The sequence below is a fragment of the Lissotriton vulgaris genome, chromosome 8, assembly GCF_964263255.1.
Source record: "Lissotriton vulgaris chromosome 8, aLisVul1.2, whole genome shotgun sequence".
NCBI classification, from domain to species: Eukaryota; Metazoa; Chordata; class Amphibia; order Caudata; family Salamandridae; genus Lissotriton; species Lissotriton vulgaris.
In genome coordinates, this window is record NC_141696.1 from 1,420,738,506 (window position 1) to 1,420,751,356 (window position 12,851).

A 12,851-nucleotide genomic window follows, 5' to 3' on the forward strand; every position below is an offset into this window, starting at 1 on the left:
CTGGTGATGGTCCCTGTTTCTGTCAGAGCTTATGTCCATTTTCTAGATAGCCGACTTCAGCAAAAACTTGAAGCCATTGGACTTTGCTTCACCAGCCTGCTCCCGAAGCAGTAAGTGTGTAGTTAGGGATATTTAGCAACAGTTCGGTTTTTTTTTGTTTGCGCTACTTCAAAAATTCCATTACTTGATGAAGTGATCAAGTGAACTCAAGATCATGTTCTGATGAAGATATTTAAGTGGGGCATTGGTATAGTCCTTCCCTGACGAATGAAACTTGAATGTTGGCACTTCTGAAGTACGTTATTTTCTTGTCATGAATTTTTCCCGAACTTTCCACTCTTTAACACTGTCCGATTCCATTCTAATATACATATAGATGCAATACAATGTAGATGCCAGGGCGAAGATAAAAACAAGCATTTTTCAATGCAATAGGTCTCGCATTAAAGAGAGTTAGAGCTATTGGCATTGTAAATGACAATGCCTTTTATTTTATGTGTTGTTTTCAAAAAAGATAAAAGGCATTGTCATTTACAATGCCAATAGATTAAACTCTCGCAAATGTGTGCTATCAAAATTTTAAAAAAAGCGTTAGGAGAGAGCGTGTCCTGCCTGCAACAGCAGGCAGGGCAAAGCTATTTGAGAAAACAGTGCTTGGATGCTGTAATTAACGCCTACCAAGCAACAACACACGTAACAGGGGGTGTCGCCATGGGAGGTTAGAAAATTAGACTAGGCAGTACTAAGGAGGGACCCACTAAACATTTTGACTAACTAACAGCCACAGTTTACAGTGGACAATGACACAAGCTGATGGAAAGTGTGGGCAGAGAGTGGGTGGAGCTTCAAGTCCCTAACTCAATACAGAATGCCCCGCAGAGCAGCACATGCGCTGGCCAGGATTGACCTAAAGATCAGCCTTAAAGAGAGTATTCACAATCTAACTGGAGCCTGACTTCTGCAAATGGACCAGTGTGATGCGGGAAAGAGGAATCATTTCAGGAAAACCAAAGGAAAAAGAAGTCCCTGCAGGCTGAACTCTGGCTAACCGACCCGGGGAAGTGAACCAGGGTTTTGCAGCGCCAGGTGCACGCTTGTCTTCCTCTGCAGCTGGTAAGTGGCATCCCCATTCTTCCCTTCGCTGTGTTTGAAAGTATGCCCTTTAGCGATTACAACCTGTGCTCCTTGTGTCTGAGCGTGCAATATACCCAGTAAACTGCTTTGGTCTGTAGTTGCGCTATTGTGTGCAAGTGTAACGTACTGCCCACTGACTATGAGTTGCACGTGGGTGTCATGTTTCCATAAGTTACTGTGCGCATCTTTCTGAGTCCGTGCAGACGTAACATGCTATGCCCGGAAACAGTGTAGCCCTGAACGGGCATGTAGGGTTCTTGTGCTTCCAGTAAACCTGTGTCTAACTGGGCAAGGGTAGACTGGTGCCATGCAAAGTGTGTGTGTACTTGTTAGAACCGGCTGTCTCTAGTTGGCAGAGGTATACACTTCTGACAAATAGGGACACTCCTTTTCTAGTCAGGGCAAGGGGATCACACCCTTTGATAACCCCTGCTCACCCCCTTGGTAGCTTGTCAGAGCAGAACAGGCTTATCTCAGAGGCTGTGCGTTAAGCATTTATGACCACATACAGTAATAAAGTGAATACACTACAAATGGACACGACACAGTAGTATTATAAAAATAAGGATTTTTATATAAGGCTTAGCACAAGACCAAATAACGACAAAAATATACACAATCTGAATAAATACTTTTGGAAGGGAAAAATAGTTCAAAGGTAGTTTCTTCTTTAGCACAAAGTCTTTAGTATCAAAGCAAATCTTCTTCTTGGAAACACAGTTCTTAGCAACAATGTAACCCACACGGGAGCTACACGACGTCGAGGTAAAGTTAATCCAAAGGTTCGGCGTCGACCGCGAGGAGCGCTACGTCGGGCCCGGAGTCACACGGACCCCCAACAACACAGTACCTTGGAAAATGAAGCACACGATGATCAGCGGCGTCGAGCAATCCGGCGTCGCGTCTTCGGTGTCGATCAGGCCTCAGCAGTCGTTGATGATGACGTTGCAAAGAGTGAGCAGCGCTCACGGCGTCGAGAGGGCACGAGGGCGATGCGATCAGCAGCGGTGCAGACACGAGGTCCCTTGGAGCTGGAGCCGTACTCACTACTCACTGGCGTTGCTGCTGGCGTCGATCGGGCCCGGCGGCCGGCGTCGAGGAAGCGGGACACTGGGGCCGTTACCCACTATGTCGAGCTGGATTCGGCGACGTCCGTCGGCGTCGAGGTTGCTGGTTCTTTCAGAGGTGCTGGATTCACAAGTTCCAGCGAATAGCACTTGAAGCAGATGAAGTCTTTTAGCCCTGTGACTTCAGCAGGAGACTGGCACTCTTCCAGTCCTTGGAGATTTTCTTAGCAAGCGTGAGAGTACACACACAGTTCCTCTCTCCTGGTTTCTTTGGCAAAAATAAAGAAGCACTGCAGGATTCCCCCCCAACAAACAGCACACTGGCAGAAGGGGTAGGCAAGTCCTCAGATCAGCAGGCCTCTTGTCCTTGGTTACAGGGTTCCTTGTCAGAAGTGATCTGATTTCTTATTTCAGGGGTCCTACTCTTATACCCCTTTTCGGCTTTGATCCCTTTGTCCATGCAGGGGACTTTCCCAACATCCTGGGTCTGTTGTGGGTGGAGCCAGGCAGAAGCACCTGGCCTATTCACTGAGCAGGGCTGGGTCCTCAGACGCCCAGCAGGAGGTGGAGCCAGCATTGTCACGGGCTGGAGCAGAGCTATCGGCCTCCTGGCAGGAGGTGGGGCTAGGATCGTCCATGGCAGGCACAGAGCCATCCGTCGCTTGGCAGGAGGTGGAGCCAGCATTGTATCAGGCAGGGCAAGCTATCAGCAACTACTCTCCCCCCTACTCTCAACGCAAATGTCCCACTCATCCCATACTGACTCGTCCAGACCTCTGGAGCCACCCAGCTCCTGTCACACACACGCAAGACCAGCAGAAACCAGAAATGGTTAGACAAGAAAATAGACACTTTCTAAAAGTGCTATTTTCAAACCCAGAGTCCAAAAACCATCCATACCAACGGATACGTAATTAAACCCCGAATTCAGGGATACCAAACTCGACATTGCACCATGCTCCCCGAGCCAACTAGGATCATAGCATTAATAATCCCGGCGACCCATTCTAACTAATGGAGAGCAGGCTACCTCGCAATAGTGAAGAACGAAGATGGTTGTAGTTCACTATCAGGACATGCCAACTTGGTCAGGCGTGTCCTACCTTAGACTTACAATGCACCCTGCCCGTGGGCCTACCATAGGGGTGACTAACATGAAGTTAAGGGAAGGTGTGAGGGACTGGCAAGTAAGTATACTCGCGCAGCCCGCGTGACAGTACCAGACTGCACGTTGGTCTCGCAATGACCGACCCGTAGACATTCTTTGACGAGGCCGCTCTTGTGGGTGGCACAACACGTGCTGCAAGCCCACGAGCGGCATTTGTATTTACAAGCCCCGGCACTCCTGGTGCACTAGACTGGGGACTGATAGTAAACCAAATAAGCCAAACATGGATACAATCGATACATCAATTTAACATCGGGAGCACTTGCGCTGTGGCACTGATCAGCAGTGGCACGGCGCCCAAAGCATTATCCAGCAAAACATCGAAAAACAGTGGAGGCAAACAGAAAAAATGGAGGAGAGACTCAAGCCAATGATGTCAGGTCTAACAGTACTGTACTGTCCAGGACATGTGTGTAGCTGCACATGACACGCGGGTGCCATGTGCATTTTAGTCCCTGTGTAAAGTCGTGTGAGGGTATCTGGGGGGCATCATGGATTCATGATGTAAGTCGTGAGGGGGTGACACCATGAGTTACCCGCACTGTGTGACACCAACCCTAGTGACGCCACTGCTCCCCACTATCTTCCCGAGATTAATGTAGTTTCCTCCACGTTGGTTTTTATTTCTTGCAGCCATACAACCGACCTTCATGGCGGCCATAACCACTTCTATTATTCATTTATGTGTGGTGATTATTTTGTATTAAGCCCAGTGAGTATTTATTTGTTAGGTCACTGAGCGTGTTAGTGATATCACCGTTCCACACTGTACATAGATATTACACTGTACCCTTTTATGTTTTGTAGACTAATTTGCGTCCGCTGGGATTGGAGCCGGCTGACCCAACCTTTGATGCTTCCTACATGGTAAATGCTTTCGGGCCACTTATCTTTCGATTCAGACCATTTTGTCAGAGGTGACAACCACTTTTTCATTTTTCTTAGAGCTACCTGCCCCGCCCCACCCCTCACGTTCTAATGAAGACCCCGCTTTAAGGCCCTACGGTTGCCTACGTATTTTTCTGGGGTCAAAATGTCAACAGACCTTACAACCTGCCATCAGCCTGCGCACTAATATACAAGATATATCTACAAGCGCGAGTAGCATGGTGTCGTATCTAATGATATATGAACATTGGATGTTTCTCTTTGTAGCTGGCTCTATGGTGAAGCCAGGTTTTATTAATTGCATGCATGTTTAGTCTTTAAACTGTGTAACTTTATTTACTGTGTTCTAAACTCGCACAACTTTTTCCCCACTTCACTACCCATCCCTCCTCACCCTCTCATCTCCTGGGGCACCAATCTTTTATAAGGATGTTGAAACGATATATTCATGACATTCTGTATTCCTAAACACACTGTGATTAAATAACAAGTGTGCTGATGCAATATGTGTATTTTTGTTTATATTTGCACAATTTAGACTTAACACTGTCCATTACGTACTGGGACCCCTCTCCTCCGGTTCTACAAAAAAAGAAAGCACTCAATTGGCCAAAAGCAGGTGCTTGTCCCACTTCTCTTACAATTTTTACTCCTATGGTGTTTTTGCTGTTGTGAGCAAGCAGCGGGGCGCAGGGTGCTATCGGTTGTATGTCGCTTTCACTTTCGCGGCCGCGCTTGTTAAGGGCGGGGGCTTGTTTTGAGTGCAAAAGTGTGTATGTTTTTGTGATGCCTCTTTCAGGCGTTTGCTTGTGCTGGTCGCTTTCCTAGGTCTTTTGGTGCAGGCGACGTGTTAATTTTGTGAGGTTGCAGTGTGTATTTACACTGTAGTGTGCTTCGCTGTGGCGCACGCGTCTATCACTGGAGATTTTTTGTTGCTGGTGGTGTGAGATTGGGGTGTTTGCTGATGGTGAGCGAATAGATGGGTAGTCCTGTTGCAGGTTGTGCGAGAGAGGTGGTAGAGGCGCGGTGTGTGTTTTAGCGCATGCAGCCTCCTCCTCACTACTGCTCTGGGTGTCAGTGAGGGAGATTTAAAAAGGTGCTGCGCTGTGTTGCTGTTCGCACGAAGCGGCGGGGTGGGTGTTGCACTCCATGCGGTTGGACGCTCACCCTGTCCCCGCTTCCCTTGTTTGGGACTCCAGCCATGCTGCCCCTGGTATCTTTAGTATTGTGGGGATTGTGGCCGTACAGGGTGCGCGGCCTCCGCCATGTTGGGGAAACAGGAGGCAGGCAGTGCTTGAGGGGCAGTGTCACCAGGATCATCTCCTACGGCTTCCCTCCCGCTCTGCTCTAAATTCTCGCGTCTGTTGTTATCGCTTGCAGGTTCTCATTTCCTCTGCATTTTCTACCCTCCTTTCACAGGCTTGTTGCTTGCTTATTCCCCTAAATGACTCTCCTAGAAGTGGTTTGCCTGGTTTCATAACCGTTCCAGGAAGTGAACAATTATAATAGTGAGAACAGGTAGGATAACTTTCGCCATCCTGTCTTGAGGTCTAGTCTCAGAGTTTTATTGATTTTATTTTGCAAAGCATTTTTATTACTTCACTTTCAGCATAATTTATTTAAAGTCTCGCCTGTGTTTTGAAGAATAAATCCGCAGGCGCGGTTCGTCCATTGGGGCGTGGGGGCGTAGCCCCCCCTGCCCGACGACGCCCGCAGCTCCCTCATGACAATCATGTCAATGAATCAACATGACGTCAGACCGCGGGCGGGCGTCATGTTGATTCATTGACATGATTGTACTGACGGCAACACAAGTACACATGCGTGGGGACAGAGGGTGAATTTTTACCCGTGCCCACGCATGCGTACTTGTGTTTTGGCGGCGTTGCGCATGCCCATCAGGAGCCCTAATGGGCGTGCTGCGGGCGAGAGGGTACCTGTGCCCCTTGCGCCAGGATTGGCCAGGGGCGCTGTGAGCCTGTGACGTGTGCGGGACCGGCAGCAAGGTAAGAGTGTGTGTTTTTCGGTGTTCCAGTAAACTAGCTTGCACAAATGACTTGAGATAGTTCAGTGTGTTAAAGCATCTGCTGCAGAAATGTGTGCACCTATTCCAGGTCACCCGTTTATTTCACGGCATGGGGTTTTTGAAATGTAAAAATTCTCAGAATTTCTTTTTTGATAGTTGCAACAACAGCCTTCAACAGATTTCATTTTATAAACATTTTCCAGAAAATGAGTTAACAACTGTCACCACAAATATAATGTACTCTTTGAATTAAGGTTATAACATTTCAAAATGTTAACAAACGGTAGAGGCGGAATAGCAGGATATATGCATTTATTATTGCATGCATGTTGGTGTATGTTTGTATGTGAATTTGTATAGCACATACCTAGGGCTTACTGGATGGCAAATACATGGGCGGTAGAAGGTTTCCAGCATAAAAAGGTAGGGGTGATGTACTATGTAAACTGGCCATCCTTCAACATCGATCCTAAAGGCTTGTTAGAGTCCATAATTTATTTTTATATGGTCATAAAAATACATGAATGATGGATGGATGCAGGGTGGGTGCATTAATGATTGTTTGGTGGATGGGTGGGTGGATGGGTGCATGGATGGATGCATGCATGCATGCATGATGGGTGGATGGATGCATGAATGATGGATGCAGGATGGATGGGTGGGTGGATGGGTGGATGCATGAATGAATGATGTATGGATGCAGGGTGGATGGATAGATGCATGGATGCATGCATGATGGGTGGATGCATGATGGATGGGTGGATGGATGCATGATTGATGTATCGATGGATGCATGGATGCATGCATGATGGGTGGCTGCATGATGGATGGATGGATGGATGGGTGCATGAATGAATGATGTATGGATGCAGGATGGGTGGGTGGATGGATGCATGAATGATGTATGGATGGATGCATGCATGATGGGTGGATGCATGATGGATGGATGGGTGGGTGCATGAATGAATGATGTATGGATGCAGGATGGTTGGGTGGATGGATGGGTGGATGCATGAATGATGTATGGATGCATGCATGATGGGCGGATGCATGATGGATGGATGGATGGATGGGTGGATGGGTGCATGAATGAATGATGTATGGATGCAGGATGGGTGGGTGGGTGGATGGATGGGTGGATGCATGAATGATGTATGGATGGATGCATGCATGATGGGTGGATGCATGATGGATGGATGGGTGGATGGACGGATGGGTGGGTGCATGAATGAATGATGTATGGATGGTGGATGGATGGGTGGATGCATGAATGATGTATGGATGGATGCATGCATGATGGGTGGATGCATGATGGATGGATGGGTGGATGCATGAATGTTGTATGGATGCAGGGTGGATGGGTGGATGCATGAATAATGTATGGATGTATGGGTGGGTGCATGCATGATGGATGGGTGGATGCATGAATGATGTATGGATGGATGCATGCATGATGGGTGGATGGATGGATGGGTGGGTGCATGAATGAATGATGTATGGATGCAGGATGGTTGGGTGGATGGATGGGTGGATGCATGAATGATGTATGGATGCATGCATGATGGGCGGATGCATGATGGATGGATGGGTGGATGCATGAATGAATGATGTATGCAGGGTGGGTGGGTGGATGGATGGGTGGATGCATGCATGATGGGTGGATGCATGATGGATGGATGGGTGGGTGCATGAATGAATGATGTATGGATGCAGGATGGGTGGGTGGATGTATGGGTGGATGTATGAATGATGTATGGATGCATGATGGATGGATGGGTGGATGCATGAATGAATGAATGATGTATGGATGCAGGGTGGGTGGATAGATGGGTGGATGTATGAATGATGCATGCATGCATGATGGGTGGATGCATGAATGATGTATGGATGGATGCAAGGTGGTTCGGGCTCGCTCGCTGCGCTCGATGGTTGCGGTGCAATATGCAAATTAGTTTATGCCTCACCACTTTCAAATGTCACCAGCCGCCCCTGTAAATCCGTATACGTTTACAAATATTGGATTGCATAGTGGAAAGTTTTTAATAAAGTCCTTGGGCAGTTGATTAAGGCTGTTTCCCCTGCGAGCCACTGGCACCAAAGGCTCGTCTTCTCTTACCCATTTCTTTTCCCTCTTTACATCTTGTCTTTTAGAGCAATTTAATCTACTGCTATATATTTAGCCTTCATCTTTACATCCTTCCAACTCCCCCCACCCGCTGCACTCATATTACGAAGAACCTAAACTCGCTTTCTCAAACCCTAAATCCCATTGCCCCTCGTTTCCCTGGTTTAACCCCACTTTAAGATTTGCCTTTGTTCCAACTACCTCATAATGTGGCGCTCCAAGTTTTGTTTTTTCCTTACTCTGGCCTTCCTGCAGTTCTGGTTCATTACCTTTGAAACTTTGCACATTTGACAGAATTTACCAATTTTCTGTAGTTATCAAGCCATTTAGTCACCACTTTGCCAGTCAACTCTACGTAAACGTGTCTTGCGTCGCTCTGCACAGTGCACTTCACAAAAACGTGAAAAAACAAATAAATAAATCGCTTTCTAACTACAGCTGTATTGTTCAAAAGTGGGCTACTATTAAGCAGTGTAAATGCATTTGCATAACTATTCCAACATAAGAAACAATAGATTCAAAAGAAACAAATGTACATTTATTAAATTATACAAATTCACAGTCAACAATAAAATAAAGGCAATTCTGCGTAATAGAAAGCTTACTACAAAAAGATACAGCGTAACATTACACAAATGTATAATGTGTTTCATCTAGATTGGAATTTCAGTGTTAAAAAAGTAAAACTGAATATCAAATTAAAACTGATGTACTGTAACAAGAAATATACTTAAGTTATAATATATTCATCATTGGCGTAAAAATTCAAATTTTTCCTAATTTTGTATGTGAAACGGTTGGGAAATTAAATAATTCCAAGCAAGTTCAATATTTAGGAGAACAAGCATTTGGTGGGTTGGAATAGTGTTTATTTTACATGTAGGGTTGATGTGAGATTGCCTTGTAAACAGAGAATATTTTCCCATATACGGTTTATATTTTAAGTATTTTTTAAAAAACCAGAAGACTAGTATTCTCAGTTTCCAATTGTAAGTCATGCACAAAAAAGGTTGTAAAAAGCATTTACATCAACATAATCAATGTAAGTATAATTAGTAGGCATTACCAATGCATCAGTCAAACCTTTTAGTTTTAATTTCTAAATCATCCCATCATTTGATCCTTTACAATCTTGAAATATAAAACAGTGGTGCTGAGCGGCACAGTAAGTAACCTAAAACTGCACTTATATTAAACAAGAAATGTTATAAGGAAAAAACCCATTAAATAGAACCATATTAAATACTTAACAGCTTCTAAAAAAACACAACCCATTTGTCAATTAAAATTCGCGGCCGTTTTGGCAGTTTTTTTAAATCATTTTATGTTCAATAGGTACATATGGAGGTCATGTTTATTCTCCAATTAAACATTATTGCCCTTTGCTAATATCAACCGATATTAAGTGCCCATCACACAAGTGGAGACCTAAGCCTAAAGGACCCACAACAAGGGGAAAGGGGAACTCACAACAATGCATGTGCCACAATAAGGCTTTGAGTGCATATCTGCCAGACACCCACTATTTTAGGACTAGTTTGGTAACAGCTAATTCCCTAAATTCTTGAGTGAGGGGAAAATCTTAAAGAGAAAACATTGGTGTAATGTTCCCCACTACACAGTCATGTACTACAGAAAATCCCACTGTTGGATTATCTTCTGGATTTAGCACCACTTCCATAAATTGAAGATTTTCTAATGACATGTCACTGTGCCGCGTTTTTAAACCTACAATGCAGGCAAACAGTAGTAGTTGTGTCAGCATATTCCTGTCAAATGGTGTGCCATTCTTAGCCTTCCTTGAGGGTGCTCAAAAATTAATGTTTGGCTGCACCAGGTAGAGAATGATCCCATTTTGCAAATGAGGACGCACCAGTTGTTCTCCATTTTTAACACAGAATATCAACTGGCTGTGCTATTAAGGTAAAAAAAATGGAAAAAGATGTACCACATGTACACCAAACAATTGTGAAAACGCATATTGAACACATTAAATGACATGCATCTGTTTTACCATTTAAGTTAATTACATAACTGTACAATTATGTTTTGTTAACCTTAAACTATTAATATACATAGGAGTTGTACACATTTTTGTTGTCCGTTTAGAAAATATGCTAAGAGTTAATTTTACAAAAGATTATTTTAAAATATCTCTGAATGTACTCTTTCCATACGAAAAGATGTAGAATCAAGCAAATACAAAATCTACCTTTCAACTTTAATGCATTTGGCTATGAATGCAGTTCACACTAGTTGCCCACCAACAAAATGTAATCAATGCATTCAGTAATACAATACGATGTACATAAAATATCAATTGCAAAGATTACTTTGTTGCAGTCTTGATGAAATATACTCACCCTCTGGCTCAGGGATTCGTAAACATGATGCACTCACATGCAATCCTGTTTTGGTTCACAAACCATCTATTAAGTATGGAATGCAAAAAAGTTAACTTGCTACTCTGGTGTGCTACCAAAGTTACATAATAGAAAAAAACACAAACAAAAGCAATTAAATCCAATTTAGAGCAAAGGTAGTAGCACAAATAATTAGTAAAACCTCAGTGTTTCCCAAAAAAGGGATACAGCTTATGCTAAAGAACAATAATTGAAATCAAGTGCTAAAAACATGTCCCACTTATCAATGTTTCGGTCAAAATCAAAAATGTAATATATTATGAAAACAGTGTTTAAATAAAATTGGTTATTATTTTGATACTTTGGCAAATATTTTATCTCATTATTACATTTATCATCCTGAGTGAATGTTCCATTCGCAGAGAAATAGGCATCAAAAAAATACCACCATTTCTGCAAATGAAAGACAACACAGGTTGTTTGAGATTTTAAACTGTGATGTTAAAAAAGTTGCTAACTTTAGAAGAGTTTAAGCTTAAGGTGCTTGAAGTTACCTAATACTTGTAATTTGTGAGATATGCTCCAAAGCCATTTAAAAAAAGTATGGTATGGGTACATGTGCATACAGCCTTAGGACAAACTTCAGTTATGATAATATGTGGATGGATGAATAAACATGTTCCCAGGGCAGAGCCCTGGAGCCAATGCTGACCAGAAAAAGGGGACAACCTGAAAAAAGTTACTGTGATGGAGAAATTGAATAAGACAGATCAAAATAAGGGATCAAGCAAAAAATAAAGGGGGTACAGGGATAAGGTAAGGATGAATTGCTCATGCAGGTATGGAAATATTGAGCAGAATTGGCCTTCTGGACCTGATCTGCCACCAGATTATAGTTTGCACTAGTACTATAATATTGGCCTTAATGAACATCAACAATTGTACTGGCATATAGAGAGTTGAAGAAAGATTACAACAATTAGAAGTTTAATCTTTAAGGTTAGGAATAATTGGGACAATGTTTGCCCTTCTTTGTAGATCACACATTTCTAGGGCTATGCGAGGAATCATTTTAGTCCTTCATTCATCACTCAAACCACTTGCAGCATGTTTTCTAGAACAATGATGGCACTCTTTATACAATGTCCTACGCTAAAAAAAGGTATAGAAAGATGTTTGTTCAGCAGACTCAATATTATAAGCAGTCATTTCTTTTATTACCTGGCTCCATGTGATCGTGCGGTCCAAAAGGCAAGCAGACACTATCAACAACTGTTGAAAAAGGGACTTTTGTGACTATGAAGATTCCAGGGTCCTCTAGAGTAGGGCTGGTGAAGACTTTTGGATGGTAGCATTGTTAGACTTAGTACTGAATATTGCCAAATAAACTCCAGCATTAGAGCGGTGGAGTCAAGTAGAGGGGAAACTTATGATTTAAAGAGAAGCTGGATTTATATTCTTCTTTTAGCTCTCTTCCTGGTTTGCTTGCTCTGTCCTAAATCACTCTATAAAGTGAAAAAATGCATGATCAAGTTTAAGACTGATGACCATTGCTTTTGCAAACTAATGGCTGTATCCTCACAACAGGTAAAATCATTAGACCTACTTAAATATCAGTAAAACATGTTATAATGCTCGAAAGCATGATATACTGCTTTAATTTAAGGAAAAGGACTCTTCGATTTGCTGCAATAAGTTTGAAAATAATGGAATGTTATTTCCTGAAAATTATAGCAGTAGCAGAGTTGTTCTAAACTATGAATACCATGAACTAAAGAAAATTACTATCCACAAGCTGTGCTGTTTGTGGAGATATATTAGGATTAAGAAAACGAGGAAGCATCAAACAAATTCATAGGTGGAAATGGTAACTTAACTGCACCAATGATTACAATCTTGTGAGTAAAACCAAAACATGGAGAGGATTTGGGGTGTATCTTTGGTATGAACAGGTGGCAGGAATATGCATGTAGTTCATAACTCATGTATGTTCATTGTTGCAATCTAGCCAAAATTCCCAGAATCTACAGAGCCAGAGGACGCTCATTTTCGTACAATGTATCCAAACTCTGGAACACCC